Source organism: Epinephelus moara, chromosome 8 (assembly GCF_006386435.1).
Source record: "Epinephelus moara isolate mb chromosome 8, YSFRI_EMoa_1.0, whole genome shotgun sequence".
Lineage (NCBI taxonomy): Eukaryota > Metazoa > Chordata > Actinopteri > Perciformes > Serranidae > Epinephelus > Epinephelus moara.
The window spans coordinates 10676515-10697345 of record NC_065513.1 but is presented as its reverse complement, the minus strand read 5'-3'; the positions used below and the strand labels follow the sequence as shown (position 1 = coordinate 10697345).

At 41.2% G+C, this 20831-nt stretch overlaps 1 protein-coding gene across 2 annotated transcripts in view; it reads right to left on the bottom strand.

Annotated features, from left to right (window-relative positions):
• The window catches only part of arvcfb (ARVCF delta catenin family member b), a 264389-nt gene that overhangs the window by 143833 nt on the left and 99725 nt on the right, over positions 1-20831 (bottom strand). For both annotated transcript variants that reach the window (XM_050050471.1, XM_050050470.1), the window contains one exon: positions 15620-15715. The gene's annotated coding sequence lies outside the window, so the exon portion shown is untranslated. The remainder of the gene's footprint in view (positions 1-15619; positions 15716-20831) is intronic.

The following is a 20831-nucleotide window of genomic DNA, read 5'->3' as shown; positions in this document are numbered from 1 at the left end:
GGCCGTGGGTAGATAGATTAGGCGTCTGGTGTATATGAAATGAGGTCACCTTCTCCCTTAGCTCCAAACAGACGTGGTTGTCTGAGTGCTGTCTGCCTTTCTCCACACATAGGACTGTCACCATGCACCACTTGACCTTTCAGAGCCTCAGTGATAACGCTCCTTCAGGCAAAAATCAATTACCACAGGCAAACGCAATATTAAATGAAGAAAGGGTATGATCTTGGCATGTGAGGGGTCACATGTCAGGGCTGGTGATGGATGCAGATTTAAAGGTGCCTTGGTCCGTGTCACTGAATTTCCACTGATAATTTCATCAGGAAAGCTAATGGAGTATCCGGCAGCATTGTTCTGATGTTTCTCACAGGACGGCGCAGCGCAACCACTCTAATTCTCTTCCTTGGCTGCAATTTATAAAGTTCAATATTGAAGTGAATGGGGATCAGAATTCAATTAGTAAGGTCTTGGAAAGTAGGCCAGTGCTGTTTACAAGAACCTCTCCCACACTCATTGTTCCAATACAATGGTCAAAGCGTCTTGTGGTGATCTACCCTTTTACACCCTGTGCTGACATCATACAGGGCCAAATCAAATATCATAAAATGATATTTCAGAAATGTTGAACCACAATATTCTGTAATCCTAGTGCATTGTGTGTACTCCAGCGAAGCAATGGGGACTTTTGTTACAATCAGAGGGTGATTTATTCGCGGTTGGGACTATTATTTTGTCTACCCTCTCTGTGGGACATATAAATATAAATCATTATAAAAAGTGTGCTGTATGCAACATCTGTAGCCAAGAATTCTTGAAAAGCTTCTTCTAAAGCAACTTTAGTCTTCATTTTTTTATGGTTCAAGATGAGAGACAGTGGTGCCTTAGGCTACATGCTAACCTTAATATGGAAACATGCTCTCTGTGGCAATCAACATTTTGCAGGTGCTGTTTATATTTTGACCATTTTAGTTTAGTGTGTGCATACTAATATTTGCTAATTATCACCTGTGGTGGTGGGACCTGAATGTCTGTACCATATATAATGGCAAACCATCCAATAGGAGGATAATCAAAGTCATTAGGATTATCTGTCCAAACGTTTTGAGCCAAAACATCTGGTAGATTGTTAGATATTTCACTGGATTAGTGACCACTGACTTGATGGCAATGCTGGAGAACAAAATTAGGGATTGCTTTAAATCTATAGGATTAATCATGTAGGAACTTTGAATGTCTGTACCAAATGTCTTGGCCTTCCATCCAACTGTTGTCAAGACATTTCACAAAGAAACAAAAGGAAAAACGACCTCATGGTGATGTTAGAGGAAAAGCAAGGGATCGCCAAAGTCAGTAGGTTTCATCGCCTGGGGACCAGGAGTATGTTTACCAAATTTCATCACAATCCATCCAGTATTTGCTGAGATGTCATTATATTTCATGTTACAGCTAGATTGCCTCCAAAACTATCCCCTTATCCCTATTATGCAACATTTTTATGTCCACATGAACATTAGCCAGAAAATTTGTCACCAAACTCTACACCTCAAAAGGCCACAAATCTTCTCAACTTTAAATCTGAAGCGGAAATGACTGCTATATTTCCGCATAACACTGTCAAACCATCACAGTATGATTTATTGGAGTCATTTGGCTGCTGTCCCGGGCCATGCCTCACTCCACATCCAGGCCATACAGGACAGAGGCGCCTGCAGTGTTAAACTCAACAAACTGATGATGGGGGCTTGATGGAAAAAAAAAAAAAAAAAGTAGTGTTTCAGTGCGCTGCTTGAAGTGACGATCATACAGTGCTGTGCTGATGTGTGTAAAGTATTCCACATCAATCTCTGTGAAGATAATTTTTCTCATGTTTATTTGCTACCCACTGGGCCTGCTCTCTCTAGCTCACCCATGTTAAAATGCTGACAATACTGATCTAAATTATGAAGGCAGATTAAAGTGTTAGCTGCCCGCTGATGTTTGGACCCAATCTGTTCCAAAATGAGCACTGTGTAGCGGCGCGCTATTTAGATCAGTGGCTTATCACTCTCATTAGGCGTCTATTCGAATCTGATTTCATTAATCACACGTGGTCCACTTTTCCCTTTCTGACCCTGACTTTAAATAATGGCAGGCCTCATTGAGTCTGGCCCTGGGGTTGTGAATCTGAACCCTCAGTTACTGATCCATGATCCATTTTAATCCATCATGTAGCCCGGAGAGTGTGTGTGGGTGTGTGGGGGAAACTAAGCAAGGAGAGAAAGAGAACAACCTGATGCATTCCTCATCGCTCATACAACCTCATTATGTGAATGGAGTGGGTCTCACAGCCCAGCACACACACACTCACACACGACACAGCACCTTCAGACTCAAGTCATGCTGCCAGGCACTCAGGTGCCTGATCTAACCCCACCACCCCAACATCCAATTTGATTTGGCATTTATAGGTGTTTATGATAGAGTGGATGGTCCAACGCCTGGTGACCGAATGACATTTCAAAGTGATGTAAAATGGGACATAGTTACGTGGGTGGTACCTCGTTATGCCCAATTGACTCCCCGGTGTTCACACAGCCAGGGTGGCCAGGGTTATCTGAGAGAGAGGGTTAATTCACTGCCTGTCGTGTTAAGCACTGTTCACTAAATCAAGGACCAGTTTACGAGTAAGGGAGGGTATCTCACTCACACACACAAACATATAAAAGCAGTAGGTTACCCCTGTGGTGTTTGAGGGGATGACGAGTTTACTTTACCCTGCTATACTTTTCCTGCATCCTCTTCATTATCTCTTCATGAGGCCAAATTGGCAGCAAGCCCTTTAAAAATAAACACTGACACGACTGTTAACAAAATGTGACTGCAGGCAAATACAACCACGGGCAAATGTAGGCGCTGCAGTTTCATCTCTGCAAGTCTTGCTCTATCAATAATACATGAGACTGCCTCCTTTACCATGATTAAAGGTGATGTATCTAAGTGCCACAGGTGCTGCATCGCCAAATTGTGCTTTCAAAGTCCGGTTAGTGAAACATGTGTACAGTCTGAGAGGGTTTCTTTCTTTCTTGCGTAAATCAATGGGCTGTTGTGACTGCTGACATTTTTTAGGGGATTATAGCTGTCTCATTTCTACATCTTACACTTCCCGCTCCTGCAGAGTGAGCCAGCATTGACAGGAGCCCTGGCCAGTACTCTAATGTCCCCAAGACTCTGGCCAGAGCTGGGCGAAAGGCCATGTTCAATCAGCAGCACCACCAGACAATATCAAAGACCAGTGGGCGAAAGGGGATGGGATTGGATGGCAAGCAGTGACGTAGAAGGAGGAGGCGAAGGCAGGGAGAATGAGAGGTTGAATCTCATCGGCTTGCTTTTAGAGATGAGTCACCAAAGAGCAGATTATTGGGCAGCATCCAGGGCAGTGGGTTCAGACAAAAGGAACAAATGTCTCGAATCACAGAAAAATTGAACAGAGAGATTACTGAGCCCCACCAATAATGAAGAGCAATGACCGTGAGCAAACATGACGATGGAACGCTCAGATGGAAGGAGGCGTAGAGAGGTAGGCACGGAGGCAGACACATGGTGGCGCAAGTTGGTGGTTAAAAATGACGGAGGGGGTTGGCCAGCATGCTGGCAACATTTACCTGCATCACCACCTGCTGCCATGCTAGCGGTTGGCTGGTAGGGGGGTTGGGTGGCAGGTTGGCACGCTCTAGCTGCAGGGTGACGTTGCGACGCTCCTCCTCGAGGGCTCGGGTCAGCTGCTCGAAACGCGCCTCCTGCTCTTTCACTGAGGCCAGGATGCTGGCAGCTGAGCGAACATCATAGTCCTCCATGTCCAGTGTTGGTGGCAGTTGTACAGATCTTCCATGTCAGGGAAGGAGGGAAGAGAAGGAGGAGGAGGGGGCACACCATTAAAGACACCCTGACCCAACAGGCTGGGCGAGTGGCATCGACATCGACAGGCTGAAGTCAAATACAAGACTTACTTATTGGCCAAGATGGGAGATTGATGATTTGGCATACTAAACAAGCTTTAAATAATCATCAGAAAGAAAAAGGCTGACATAAACACATCAAAATGGAACAATTAGAATGATTGACTGGATGACTGGGGAGGTAGGTTCATAGTACAGATAGTTATCTGTTACAGTCAAATCTGTTTAAGTAAAACTGTGCCTTCCTATACCCTGAAGGGACAAGCTCAGATTCATCCCACAAAGGGTGACTACATGGGGAAGTCTGATACTCCAAGCTCAGCGTAGCAAAGACGTTAATGAGGATGCTCTGCTGGGTGCCAATTATGTTTTTGCTTTCAGAACTCTGAGCCTGTCTTTTAATTAAGACAATCTCCGCACCACATATACAATTCAATACAGTTTTGCTGGAACAAAACAGAAATATGATCCACCAATTCCAAGAACAACAAAGGGAATGAAACAGCACAGTGCACACTCACAAAAACAAAGAATCTTGTTTTTGGACATCCAGAAGGAGGGTGGAAAGGAATGATCTCAGCCCTACAAATGAACAATCATAGCCAGCATGGAGGAATGGCACTGCCATTGGATACAGACATGCACAGAACCATAATACAATCTGACACACAAGCGCTGTTGCAGGCACCAATGCAACACATGCAAGCTTCCCAAAGCCACCCATATGGACCAACAGGCCTGGTACCACACAAACACACACACTGCCTATCATAAACAATCATGATTTTGAGATAACAGTTGCAAGCCACAGTGCGCATCACTGTCACACACACACACTCTGATATCCATAACTGATGGTGGCGTGTTATCAAGAGGGTTGATGGCACAATAACAAATGGGGTTGGAACAAGCGAACCACAGCAATACAGACCTAGTAGATAAGCAGGCTGAGAAGTGTTAGAAAACAGACATCCCCCACTCTAACAGAAGCAGAAGGGTGAGACAGCAAGAAGAAGGTAGAGCTGAGAGAGAGGGGAGAGAAAAACAAAGGGAAGACAAAAGAGAAAATGCCACAGGTTAAAACAGAAATGAAAAGCAACAAGCAACACATGATTCTCCTGACTGGGTTATATTTGACTTTATGGTAAACCCAAGTCTAATGACAAAAAATTAGTACAGCATCATCTACGTACATTAAAAAAACTTTACAGTCACTAATTAAATAATTATGTTGTTACTTCCGTTGCATGAGTTCTTCAATTATCTGCATAATAGGCTGATAGGAAAAAGCATCCAAAGTGCCAACAACAGAGACACCATCTTGGGCACCCATGGACAGTCTTGTGCTGACTCCAAGGCAGAACAGGTTGTCAGACTCCCTCTCATGAGTAATTATAACCGCTGCTTTAGTGATTAACACATCAAAAAAGCTGGACTATAGTCTGCTATGAAGCCATGAATTGCAGCGTGAGTGACTGAAGTAAATGTGTTTGAGTGTTTGGCCCATTAAATGCAGTTCATAGGCCATTTGAATGGATTTTTTTAAGTCTGTCATCTAATGGTGTTAAGAAGGCCAGTATCTTGTATTACTTTATTAAGGTCTACTGTTATATTATCTTGAAGCAATTAATATTTGTACTAAATGGTGTTAGGAAGGTCAACCTCTTTTATATTGTTTTATATATTAATATAGTTTTATTTTGAGGCTGTTATAGCCTACTACCATTACTGTCTTGATAACTGTTGAGCCCTGTTTTTGGTGTTATAATATGTGGGCACATGTAAGGTTTAACGCTGTTAACAAACCATGACAATGCATCTCAGGCAAGTTGCGGAGTAATGCATAAATAATGTAACGAGTAGTCTAACAAATTACTTTCTACAGGGAGTAATTAAGTAAAGTTACTATGAAAAAAAAGAGTAATGAGGAATACATCACTTTTTGTGAGTAATGACCCCAACATTGTTCATTACTCAAAATACATGTTAACCTGACAAAGTCAGCAGCTGCCCCAGGGCCAAAAACACCCCAGATCCCCAAGTGATTGATTGATTGATTGATTGATTGATTGATTGATTGATTGATTGATTGATTTAATTGAATGTTTGTTTGAGAATGCTCACTACTAAATTAATGACTGAATGATTAACGACTTCATTCAGTGACACCATTTTGTAATAATAAATGCCCAACATTCAAAAAATATTTTTTCTTTGGCAATATCCCCATGGCAATACAGCACATTTATGGTTTGGAAATGATCTTGGTCATGGCAAATGAACAAAGGAAGTCCTGCACCCACGGGCAAACTGCAAAAATGAAATACACACGGGCAGGCAGTGAGTGTTAACAAAAATATACTTTTTATTCTTCAGAATAAAACAAATGAAAAAGATGTGCAGTATGTGTGTAATATTTAATACATATAAATCACTATTATCAAGCAGCAATTCAATTCAATTCAATTCAATTTTATTTATAAAGCCCAATATCACAAATCACAATTTGCCTCACAGGGCTTTACAGCATACGACATCCCTCTGTCCTTATGACCCTTGCAGCGGATAAGGAAAAACTCCCCAAAAAAAAACCCTCCTTTTACTTTGAAAGTCAATGACACAATTGAAACTCAATGGGTGCGGTTACATGATGGCTTCTCATTCAGAATGAAATAAATCTGAATGAAATCATTCAGAATTAAAGTTTTTCCAGGTAGTTTACATGGGAAATATTAATTTCGAATGAGGGTTTACACGGGAGATCAGTTTAATCGCCTTTTAATAGCCTGTATTTGGGTCAGCGCAAGGTTTGGGGCAGGGAAGGTTTCTGATTGGATAGGGGGTGGAGGACTCCAGCAATTAAACTTTGAAGCCTGAGGACAAAGTGGCAGTCTATATTGAGTTCAAGACACCCAAAGATTATCCTTTTGAAGTTTTATAGTGGTGGAAAGAGCATGCTACAATGTTGCCTAACCTGGCAGTGATTGCGCGGAATGTTTTCACCATCCTGGCATCGAACGCAGCTAGTGAAAGACTTTTCTTCCACTGGATCTGTAATTAAAGAATGGAGAACCCAGCCTAATGTGAGCAACTGTAACCTGTGTTTAATCACGGGTGCAGGTCAGGTTGCAGGTCTTTTCTTAAGGGGTGCAGCCAAGTGCAGCTTTGATTTAGACAAAATGATGGATAACAGGTCGGTTCTGGTACTTAGCTTTACGGGTATAGGCGGGTGCGGGTTTTCAAAAGAGGACCCGTGCAGGACTCTTGGATAAAGTATGGTTATGGTTGGGCTACTAAAACCCTTGAGGTTACGGTTAGAAAAAAGATCAGCATTACAGTCAAAGAAAATTACACATAAATTTCATATTTGAAAAAACACATTTAGCTCCCAGCCTTACTTTTTGCCTCTCTACATCACCTCCTGCACTGGCACTGAACATTGGCAATGGACATAAATTGCAACTTGTGTAACTGTCAAATATAAAATCAATTGCTAAAATGAAGGGCTACATTTTAAGCCCCTGTCTTGTTTAGAGGGCATCTGTCAAAAACTAGTTTTACATGGCGCATACTAAAAAACACATTTGCATTTAATTTACAAGTTTGCATTTAGAGGATTGGATGCATAATGCATCGGGAGGAGGGGACCAGGGGCTCAAACTGGGTTAGCTCAGGCCATGTGTGTATTGTACTTTAGTATGCAGATGTGACATAATGTTCTGGCCTTTGACCAGACTGCTCAATAAGACACCGAAAGAGGTGTTTGTCAGGCAATCAGATGAACAGAATTCACAACACATGCAACAGAAACATGTCATCCCGGGGTCAATTTGGGCCAGTCAGCATCATTTTGACTGTGATGAGATAAATCCTTGTGTCCTAGTGTGTCAAAAACAAAAACATAAGGTGAGTGTTGCTCTCGGCGCCACAAGTTTAAAGAGAGAAGGTACTTTACAAAATCCAAGAAACAACAGTGAGAAGGAGACGCTGTATATAAAAACATTTTGGATATCCTCCAGCTGATCTTGCCACCAAAACAGACAAAGATTGAGGAGGGGTGGTTTGGCTCAGCGGGGGATGATCGATGCAGATGCAGCCATTAGAATCTTAAACAGGTCGGATTACAGAAAGTGTGTGTGTATCTAAGTGTGTGTGTGTGTGTGCGCAAACGCAGGATTCATTCTTCACTATAGGACCTGGTGAGTGTGAGGCCCTTATTCCCTTTGAAGCACACAATCCCTCTTTGATGTTTGTTGCACGCTGATCATTTATTTATCTGGAGTGGAGTCTTGTCTGACATGACTCTTCCTTCACTAACGCAATACATGCTGAGGAGCCTGTGTTTTCAAAGTTAAACTCCACATCCATGTGAATGGAAGAAAACATTCCTTTGGTTACTTTACCTCTATAGTTTTTTCATTCTCAAATTAGGTATTGGCCATTCGGAAACATTATTCCCCCTAAAATATTCCTGGCTGGCGTGAGTCATCAGCTGGTAACCTAGAATGGAAACAGAACTGGGTAATGACTACTTGCAAAAATAGCATCCTTATCTATTTTCGAAGCTATCTACTACTCGAGATAACCCACAGCAGTCGGGTACCATAAGCCATTTTGATTGGACATACTTGATGACGGGCTCTAATGATTCACACCCCTCGAGGGTTGGGGGGCAACGTAGCCATTGCTTCCTGAGTCGTAAAGGGAATAATATGGCAGGCATGTCAGCTACACCCCACAGCTTATCATTAAACACCAACTTCTGGGGCTACTTAAAATAGCACAGGGAGGGGCATCTGAAGAATTCCCCTCTGCCATCATGACAGTCCTGCTTTTTTTAAAGCTCTGGTTCAGCAGATGTTTGCTAATGGCCTGCATCAGAGGGGATAAAAACACAGCAGCCTGGGTCTGCACGTTTAACCCCATCCTCAATTACACATGCTCTACTTAGTCTCAACTTTATGTGATGGAAATGTATCAATTCCAAGGGCAGGGAGGTCATTGGTGGGTGCCACTTCTGGGAGTTTATGAGTGGAGGGAGATTAGATTTAAAAAATGGAAAATGCTTAATTAATTCCACAAAGGGAAGTGTGTTGGATTTTGACTACTCTTAAGGCGTAAACATCTTTAATTAAAAGGAAAAACAGGCTCGTATTCCATGTGTAGAGTTGATGTGGCACCTCAGTACCAGGCTCACTGTTGCGAGGCTTTTCCTCAAGTATGAATGCACTTCAGCACAAACCCCCAGCTCTAAAAATAGCCCAGTAATAAATATATCCACACACACACACACACACGGCCACAATTTTGAGTGTGGATCGGCAGATGAGATGCAGCGTTCACTCACTTCAAAGGCTTCCTGGAAAAATCCGGTAATAAATCCTTGGCACCTTATTCATCAGGTCCATTGGACTCCCAGGAAACAAATCTTCCAATGACAAGAACCTCTGCCATCATAGCTCTCTCTGTAGTAAACTGGCAAGCATTTAAGTGATGTTATTCTCGAGAACAGCTTTAAATGAGCCAGCAGCTATAGGTCTGGTTATCTCACTGTGTGACAGCAAAACTAAATCACAAAAATAGGGCTGTGAGGGAAAAGAATGTCCTATCTGTCTGAACTAAAACCTTGGAGATTCCCCCATTGCAAAGATGAAATTCTTGTTTTGTCTTTACGAGAACTTTTTTGCCTTAGGAAACATGCAAGCTCTCTGACCAGAGCAAGCCGGGACAACCAACATTTGATCTTTTGGCTCTCTTGTTCCTTTGGCACACTGGTGAAAAGCATCACAAACTGGGCCGGTTGGTATGAGTCAACTGTGCGGAGTCGACTGACATTATACAACTTGATTCTAGTTGTTACACTGTCACTGCCTTTTGAAACCACCCATGTGGAAAAATACCAAGTATGGCTTTTACCACAAGGCCACCCTACATCTGTAAAGAGAACCTGTCATTCACTGAGGACTTGGTGTTAAACTCTTCATGCTTTGCAGCCTATGGCTGTCTTGTGATTTTTAAGAGAGTCAAGTGAGGTGTTACCCTGCAAAGAAAGCCATACTTTATCTAGGAACCCATTGCCCAGTGATGATGAGAAAGCATCTGGCAGTGAGGGTTATTATAATGTACTCTTGTGCATCAACATTAGAAAAGGCTTTTGAAAAACTTCAAAATGCTTTTACTAGTTTACAAGAGCAGCTGTGTCAGCTAAAACTTGTCCTGAATGCAGACAAGACCAAGCTGATGGTATTTACCAGGTCAAAGAAAGAGCCCCAATCTTTACCTCAGATTACCACAATGCAGGACAAATCAGTAGAACGAGTATCATTTTATAAGTACTTGGGCTTTTTAATAGATGATGGTCTTAATTTTGATTTTCATATTGAGTCCCTGGTAAAAAAGCTCAGACTTAAATTAGGCTTTTATTTTCTTTTGAGGTGAGAAAACAACTTGTTTCTGCCACTTTTCTTCCTATGGTGGATTATGGAGACATTCTGTACATGCATGCATCTGTGGCTTCATTGCATCTGCTGGACTCTGTATATCATGGTGCGCTGAGGTTTGTGCGAAACTGCAAATCGCTAACTCACCACTGTATTCTTTATCAGAAAGTGGGATGGCCATCCCTTACTTTACGCAGGCTGAGTCACTGGTTTGTTTTTATTTATAAGGCTATATTGAAACAGCTTCCAAGCTATTTATGTACATACATTGTCCAGCAGACAAACACAAGTTACTGTCTATGCTCACAAAAGTTGTTTTTACTGAATGTAAAAAAGACTCGTACTGAGTTTGGTAAAAAGGCATTTCAGTTCGCAGCCCCTATGGAGTGGAATGAGCCGCAGAAGGACTTGAAATTACAGGAGCTCATCTCTTTAAGTGCTTTTAAAACAATAGTTAATGGTAGAGCAGGTGCTGAAATATGCAACTGCTTCTCCTCATAGCCTAGCACAAATCATTTGTTGTTGTTTTTTTATATTGTTTATATATTTTATACAGTATACTTGCCTGTAAAATGTTGTAACTGTGTGCATCTGTAATGATTTAATGTGTGTCTGTAACTTTTGCTGCCTTCTTGGCCAGGTCCCTCTTGAAAAGAGATTCTTAATCTCAATGAGGCAAACCTGGATAAATAAAGGTTAAATAAAATAAATTATTTTAGGCTGATTGGGTGTAGCCAGCAGATGTCTGAGCCAAGACTTCCTGTTCTGTGTGCCAGTCATTTCATTTTCACCCATGTATCAATGCAGATTTTTTAAAAAAGCTAACAAAAAAAAGCAGGGTCCTGAGACTGCATTTTGTCCAATGTGTCCCGCCTCTTGACATGGACTGTTTACCTGCTCTTAGGGTTGGAAATTAGCACGAGCCACAAGCCAAAAGCTGGTAAAATATGCAAGTGGCTGCTGAATTTGCTTCACTCACCTGTTAAAACACGATTGGTCGATACCGCTTGGACTACAAATGAAAACCAGAATACTTCTGATATCAAAGCCTACAGATTCTACAAACATATGCAGAAACTGTTTATAGAGATGATATTTTACATTTCAATAATTCGATTTTAAAGCAGCAGTTCAACATTTTGGGTAACAAGCTTATTTGCTCTCTTGCCAAGGGTAAGATTGATACAACTCTCATAAATATGAAACTATCGCCAGCAGTCAATTAGCTTTTAACTTAGCAGAAAAAATAGCCTGTGTCTGTCCTCTAAAGCTTGATAATTAACATCATATTTACTATATCTGCTGAGTACTAACAGTGTAAAAGTGACAGTGTACCAGACTAATTTTGGCTGGGCACAGTGACTACAAAATCAAAATAAGTAGGCCAGGGAGGTTTTCACATAAATCATAAATCAGGAAATCAAAGTTCCAGTGCACACCAGGGTAGTCTGGTTGACACTTAAGTTATTGACCATTCATTAAAAACAAAAGGTAGTAAACTATACATTTGGCATGTTGCTTCATCATCTGTGCAGCACACAACGAATTTGCTAAAGCAACATGCAAAATGCTTGCTCTGCTCCTTTTTGTTTTTAATATTAGCTGTCAATAAGATAAGTGTCAACCTGAGTATCCCAGCGTGCGCTGGAACTTTGATTTCCTTTTGGTTTACCGTGGTTTATCCAGCACCAGCTGGCTCCCTGAAGAGAGACACAACTGTGCAGAGGGTATCTTTAGTTCCTTATTAAAAAAAAAAAAAAAAAAAAAACACTATTTAAGAATATGCACAATATAACTGATTAAAATGAAAGAGCTGCGCAGGAAAGTGCAAAACTGTGATGTATGTGCATAGTTTCACAATGAATACGCAATGTAAAGAGATAGTAGTCAAAAAGGATGTGCAGTGATGTAACACTTACTGTATAGACAGATTAAACAATATAGACATAGATGCATGTGGACAGACCAAACAAACATAAACACATCATGTTCACAGCGGCAGAGCTGGTAGGCGGATTATGTAAACTCTAAACAGAGCAAGGTCAGCTCCCCTTGTTTGCAGTCCTGATGCTAAGCTACCCTGCTGCTGACTGTAGCTTCATATTTAGAGGACACATACAGTATGAGAGTGGTATCGACATTTTCATCTAACTCACAGCAAGAGGGTCAGTTAGCATATTTCCCAAAATGTTAACTATTGCTTTGACTTTTGTCTCACATTAGGAAATAGAGCAGAAACAAAGGAGGACTTCAGCTACTGAGGAGGTCGTCCAGAGCAGAGGCGCCGGGTGGTGGGTGTCTTGAGGGGTTATTAGGGGGACAGGGCAACAGCTTGGGAGGTAAAGGATGAGGATAATTGAGTGTGACCGTCAGTGCCCAGTATTGAGTTAGAAACATTCACCTGATTAGGGACTAGGTGGGTGGGGGGTCCTTTCTCCCCCCTCACTGCCAATTTGCCCCTTTCCAGAGGCTGTAATTGCGTCTCAAATTAATTCCTTGTCTAAACCCATCATATGCCCATCTGAGGATGCAGCTCTCAGTGGCACAATTGGGTACTTAAAAACACCTGCTCCTCCCTCCCACTGTGTGTATGTGTGTGTGTATGTGTGGAAGTGGTAGTGGGAACAGCCTTCAATCTTGGCTGCTGATGATAATACATTCATGCAGTCAGAAAGCAAATTGGCGATATTAGGGGGTATTGCTCTGCCTTAAACTGTCATTTCAGAGCCAGTAATTTCAGGCTCTTCAGAGAATTTCTCTCCTTGGCTAAGCTGTCCAATATGTCAAAGCTCTTACAGAGAGTGACTGACAGTTAAGTGATTCATCATAATGACAATCTGCTGTGTTGGGAATTTCTGCTCACCAACAGGAAGGTTTTTATGAGTTTTGCGGATCTTTAAAAGCGCCACTCTTGAACATGAACGTCAGTTTGAATTAGTACTACTTATGAAGAAAAACAGACAGGACAGTTGTACGTAAGTGTTGCAATTTTTCAAAATCTTTTTAAGAGCATATCTGCAGCAAAGCAATGTCAAGCCTTCTTACATTCTTTGTAAGAATGCCATAAAACACATTGCATAATGGATGGAAGTGGCAGCTGTAACCCAGAGTGTTAGCTCAAATCGCCATATTCTGCAAGCTACCATGTAATGAATGGTTGGAAGATGACTGTCATTTCCAATATATATTTAATATTCTAAGTAGCACTGGACTGATAGTAATGTTATAAAAAGATGCAACTCGTTAGAAAAAGAAAAAGAAAACAGGCACTGTCACCAGGAATGAACCTCCCTCCAATTTAAGATTCCAGACGTTATTGCTTTGAGGAACATTAAAGTGAGTGTTAATTCCCAGAAGGGTATTGCCGAGTGATGCCAGGATAAGCAAAGCTTAGCGAGGTGCGTGGAGTCCATAGCTGATCACTTTCACAGCTAGAAGAAAAGAAATGTAGCCGTTGTTTACCATCCATTTTTTATTTCATCCCTTTTCTTTGAACCGCCTCGCTATGTGGAGGATTTCAGGCTGGAAAACACTGACACACACACACACACACACACACACACACACACACGTACAAAATACTTTAACATGCAAATGTCTTCGTTATTTTCTTTGAAGAGACGGAGCAATTCATTAAGACTTGTAGATACCATATACTTCACCATGACAGAAACATGCTACAGAAGAGTGTGGGACGTACATAGTAATAGAATAAGAATAGAAGGAACAATGAACTGTTTGTCATGGTCATTTGACTAGTACAAAAGAAAATAATAATTACTGTTAGTTGTTGTGGTGACAACATGTGTCATTAGGGCCGCAAAGTGTGTCACACTCACTCATTTGACAACATTTTTTCTTTATTAAACTGAAAAATACAACTATACATCAATCCAAGTTTCTCCCTTTCACCTAACTAAAAATACCTTAAGCTTAATTGTCTTGTTACCACATCGTAAAACACACATTGTTAAAACTGAACAGAAACAAAATAAAACTCTCCAAAGCCGTCTTAGTTTGTCTTGTTACTCGTCTAGTTGGTGTGTTCACTGTTCTAACAAACCCCAACACTGGTCTGGTCAAAAAAATCCTGAATTCTCCGATGATAGATGTGAGAATATGCTGATCTGCATGCTGTTCATCCCCACAGTGAGCTACAGCTCTCACTCATTCTTCGGAGGCAGCTACAGTTTCAGTTTACATGTTTTAAGAAACATGCAATTAATGGCAACAAAAGAAACAGGGAACAAACGAAGTTTATACAGACATTATAGCCCAATACAATGGTTGCAATGGCAACTGACCATTCTGCTACGCTGATGTGACTGAGAACATCCGTTATACTGTAACTCCATTTCTACGAGAACGTACAAAACTTCTACAAACAGCAGTATGTTTTAAATGCCTTCTCTTCCATTTCAGAGTTTAACATCGCATTACATTCTGAGGTCTTACCCCACTCCCTGATTAGGGACTATAGAACAAGCTTTAGTTCCTAAAATATAAGCAGCCAACAGTAAGGAGGTCAAGGTTCACAGTCAAGTAGCATCTAGATCATTTCAAGATAAAAGTCGGTTCTTGATTGTAAGGCCAAGCAAAAATGATTAAAGAAGCAACAAAGAGGTTTCTTAAGCTAAAAGCAATACTCAAAGCTTTGATAGAAATGAACATCAGTCACATTTCTACCTCTTTGTTCTATGTCTTTAAGAGAGAAAAGGAAAAGAGTGTATCCAAGTTTAAGCAAAGGCATGCAAAAAAGAGAAAGTCTTTTGCAGCGCCTAAGCAACCAAATTGCAATTAAGTGTCTCAGGCTGTATCTTCAACAGGTGACAGACTTCAAACACGCAATTACACTGTTGAGTCTGTCTTTAGAAACTGGACCAGAACAAACGTCCTCTCCTGTTCAACTGTAAAACACACTAAAAACTGTGAAGAGAACTAAGACCGCTTTTCAACTGACATTTACCTGAGCTGATTCAACTGTGAGAATTATTGAAATCAGAACACATTTCCTGGAGGAAAAAAAAGCTCCTGAAAGTATTGAAATAAAAATCATACAAGGCAACTCGGCGACAAAGTGAAGTGAAGTGAAGCTCCCTCGAGGAGAGATAACAGAGAAAGTGAAGTCTTGGATTTGCAAACCAAAAAAAAAAAAAAAAACTGTCAGGAAATGTAATTACTGCAATGATGAGCTGAACAAAGTGATTAAAGGAGGCTGGAGGTGTAGAGAGAGAGAGGCGGGGGTACCTTTGATGTCGGTGAGTGCCGTCAGACCACAAGTAGACTGAGGACAGGCGTAGCTCTGTTAGAGTCGACTCGTTTGTTCAGTTCGCCAGGGGAGATCTGTGGGAAAAAAAACAAGGACATGGAAATAAGTATTCAGCCAACCCGCTGACAGTGCATTATTAATATAGGGCTCTTATGTAATACAGACACACACATATACAGTACAGTGGGTTCACAACTGTAATCTGATGCTGGTGCTGTACTCTCAAGCATAGTGCCCTCTCTGTAGGTATTCATCCTCTACTGCCCATCACTTGTGGTGTACCACAAGGCTCAGCTTTAGGTCCACTGCTTTTGTTTTATATTCTTCCTTTTGAGGACATCATTTGCTAATCTAATTTTCGTTTTTATGCTAATGGCAGCCTCCTGTATGTACCTGTAATACCTGGTTATAATGGCAGTGTTGCAACTCTCATTAACTCCTGGATGTTTAATCACTTTCAGCTAAACTACAAAAAAGATCTTTTTATTTGGCCCTCCCAACTCCATTCAGCTGATCCATATTAACCTTGACAATTAGTACTGAATCAACAAAGCTGTTCAGCATCTAACCAAAAGTACAAAAAGAAGTAAAGTGCAGAGTAGTGCACATATTGCTAGTGGTAGTATAAAAAATGAATAACAATAAACAGTAAAGGGTGGATATGAAAATGCTAGATATATACAGTATGAGCGGTTTGAGCAATATTAACAGTGTGTAATGAATATGTGGCACACAGTAAGGTGCAGGACATTAAATAAAACATTTTTTTGGATGTAATTTATGCTCAGAGATCATCTGATTATGTTTCCTGTGTGTTGATATGTGTTTATAGGAAGTAGTGGGCGTCTATTTTGCACTGAGCGCTGCATGTTTGTCGATTTTTCTGGTTGCCAGGGTTTTTACACACTGGTCCACTCATGGAATTGGAGGGTCTGGACAAATACCAAAAAGACCAACCACTACATTGCTGAACAACAACAACAAACCACACAGACTGGTGGGTCCATCCTCTCTCCCAACATGCTTCAGCCTCCTTTTCATCCAGAGCAGGTACTCTACCTTGTGCTCACAGTTTTACCTCTGCGGATATTCCGTATCATAGCAACAAGAGACAACTAAAGCATCTCAGCTGACATTTTCAGTGGAGGAAAAACGCTTTGTTGGACACACGGCCTTAGGAGAGTGACACCCTCAAATGTCCAACCAATGAGAAATTGGTCAGACAGCATATTGACTTACCAATCAACCAACAGGTGTAAGCTGTATCGTGTACAAGACAGAAGCAGAAAGTGCTGTGTGAAGATTGTTTAACCTAGAGAGATATTTTTGCATGTGTGACACACCACATACATTGCACACCTCAACAAATACACTTACAGTATACAAGGTTCCACCAGGATTTCAACTTGGATTACTGGAATCAGAGTCCAGAGTGCTAACCCTTACACCATGGAAACACTACACCATGGGAACACTGTTAAATGTGGGGCTAGAAATCCTGGACTTCTATTTATGTCTGGGCTTAGTTTAAGCCAGAGATCTCCAACAACTGTAGTTGGTCCAAAATATAGCAGCAAGGACTTTAGCTATTCAAGTATGCATGCTGGAGGAACTTGGGCTCGCTACTCCTGTATCAACCTTTAAGTCCCTTCTTAATACATATTTCTCCAGACAGGCTTTTTTATGTGGTGCTGGCTGATGTTCAAAAACAAAACATTCAGGCCATTTTCTCCAGAAACTTATATTCTCCAAGGAAACCCAAGATAGTAATTATAACACAATACAATTATATGCAACAAGAGATATGACAGCATTTATTGCTTTGCAGTAATAAGGATATTTTCAGACTAGGAGCTTCACATAAAGAACTAGTCTGATCAGTTATTCTTGTCTGGCCAATATCTGATTATTCATAATGAGGCAACACATACTCGATACTTTGAACAAACCAATATGTCAGTCTGACCTTAGTATTCACTCTGCACCACCTCAGAAATATAGACATCACAGACACACACAAAGAGAGAGACCAGTGTCCAATACTGCAGTGCAAATTGGTTTTGATGCTTCATACCATGGGATGAATCATTCTGCCATACACGCCAACCTGTCCAGTGGCTCTGCTGCCTTTGATGGCTGGAGAAACAAAAGCCTGGCAGCAAAAACCGCTGGATCGACTGCAACCTTGAAGGTGTCACTGATGATGAAATCAAACGCACCCTTACACATGCTTCCTCGCAGGCCAACTTTCATTTCAAGACTATGGGTTTAATAGAGTGTAATGGTTTCTTAAAAATTGCCTCATACTTCAAGCAATACTTCGCTCTAGTGGTATATTTCTTTTAAAAAACTAAAATTCCCAAAATGAGTTCAACAGCAGTTCATTTCAAATTATTAGCTGTTGTGCAGAGATGGGTTTCAGACTTGATAAAAATGTTTGAGAGCAAAATTACCTTGTCTACAAAGTAGACGAAATGTGGACATACTTAGTGCACATACTGACACTAAGACAACATCCTTGTGAAAACTTGAAACATCAAAAATTGCCAACCAATCTTTCTTGAGTTTAAACTGCATGAATTCATGCTTAAAATCAGAAACATGAACCACTGCTTTAAGTTTTAATGTACAGTCAGCTCTCCACATGATAAGTATCTCCAGATGCAGCTCTGACTTCAGGCCAAATATGCATCAGTGAGTAGTGAGGCCATGCAATGTTTCATTAACTATGATCAGAAGACACCTACAGTGAGTTAGGGAGAAAAAAAAAATCAATACAAAGTCAACTTTCCTCTCCAGGTTTTAGCTGGCTCTGGGATTAGAATATCTTGCCCTCTCCAGGGATTCCTGGGTGTGTTCACTTCAAGGACAGATAGGCTCTGAGCACCTTGGATTTCTGGTACAAACATCAAAGGTGAAGCTAAGCCCGGCCGCATTAGTTATCACCTCGTCTCTCTCTGTCTCTCCCTCTCTGGTCCTGGACGAGCCCTTACATCGCTCCTGAATGGGGATTATCTCGACGCACAGTCGCAGCTCACAGCACGGCTTTGATTAATTCACATTTTATTCTATTTAATGTGATGCAATGCTCTTGTAAGTGAGAGTTTCCTTTGGTTTGACAGGACAGCAGCACAACAAGCTGGTTTGGGAATGGGAAGACTGATGGTTAGTGAAGATGATAACTGAATGAATGATGCTCCCGCCACCCTCAGCTAATGGCACTTAACCTCCCAGCTGATCCTGTGGAGCTGATCACAGGTCAAGACTGTGATTATTCTGGGTTGCAGTGGAGGGTTCCTGTGGATAAAGAGGTGTTGGTAAATGGCCAATTCTGACACAGCGCGGACACATTGCTCAAGTATTGGGGGTCATGTTGCTTCAGAGACCTGTGTTAGGCAGCTGTGTGGAGTAAAATCTGGATAACAAGAGAAGCTTGTGTGTTCAACAAAGCATTTCCATCTGTAGATGAAGATATAAAAAAATCAGTGGCCATGCCTCAAGTTGATAGAATTTTTATACTGACATAACAACATTCAATCACATTTATTTACACAGCACCCACTCAGATGCATTTTCTCTGCTCTTGGTTCTGTGCTGACAACCTTCACCGCTGCCCCTGATGCCGCCGCCATCATTCGACAGTAATAACTGCAGAGCCCTCATGCAATATTTGCGCTTCATATCAGTGCCTGATACCTCACCTGCTGTGCATTATGCAGACAATTGCATATTCTATCATGACTTGTCCCCCTTCAACCCACATCGTTTGGAGAGCGCCCCAGTGTAATTCTGTGATTAATAATGAATGCAGAGCGAGGGTTCACTCGCTGACTGACTGACTGAAGGGCTGACTGTCTGGGGAATGCTACACTGATGAAGGTCTTTCCTCAGCTGTCAGTGCCTCTGCACACTTGCATAGAAGAACTGCAGTCACATATAAATGAACAAGTGGATAAGCAGACTTCGCTTGTGTGTGTGTCCGTGCATGCTTAAAGGTGTCATTTCATAGGTCTGCTGTGTATACAGGTTACCTGAGAATGTCGTGAGCAACCTGACTGATCGACTATGTAGATGTGATGCCAAATGATAATGTGAAAATCAAAATCAAAATGGAAATATAAATTATGTAAAACTGCTGTGCATGTGAATTAATCTCCAACAATACCTCCAACCAAAATGACAAAGCAGACAAGTTGACATGGCTTTTCAAATGACCCATACAGTGTTTTCTAATCTCCTGCCAGGATGCCACCATTTGATAATGTCTCACAAAACACATTTCACAAAAAATTGATTGGAAGGTGGCAGATTGATGATCAGACTGATGATCTGCCACCTCTGTGAGAAGGGTTTGGTTAAAATTGGGCACCTTAAACAATTTGGTTAAAGATATACTATGCACGCATTGTTGGTTACTGTTTGTGAACAGCGCTGCCAGCAAAAGTGAAAGCCAACTCCAGATTAACTCTCATTTTGGAATGAGCTTTGTCCGCTTGGAGTTTTGCCTCACTATATTTGTGTTTTTACTGTGCTGCATACACGATTTTCAAAGCTTCCTCTTGCATGCTTGCTGCTTACGGTCTGGCACCTGGTTGCTACCTTTTTATAAATTCTCAGCCTCACAACACTGTTGGCTGGGGGTACACACACATATAAACATACCAAACACAGCAAATTAGGAGGAAAACAGGAAAATGCAGACAGATCTCTGCAGATAAATACACTGCCACAGATGTGTAGTGGGTCGTAAGTGATAACTAAGAAGGATTACTTTTGTAGCAGTCTGTATTTTGTATTTTAGGGAAATCCTGCACAGTATACCTAACAAAAGATACTTTGCTGATTTTCAACCAGTTTTGTATCATAACTATATGGGTAGTATGTGTAAAACTTCCCTCCATCTTACCTGTGCCCAGATAGGCACATCTCATCTGCTCATCTCTCAGCTCACATAAACATGTCATCTGGTGGATTTTCACCAAGCAGATTTAGAGAGAGACCCGCCCCTCTCTCCCTCTCGGTTTCTCAAACCCAGACCGAACTGAGCTCAAACAGTAAAACTAAGCAGTGCTGATCAAATATAAACCAAGACTCTTGCCAATTTCTTGCCTAAAATGTTTTCGGAAACATATTTTAGTGCACTGTTTAACTGTACTTTGAAATAGTTTGTTCCCAACAAGCCACTATATT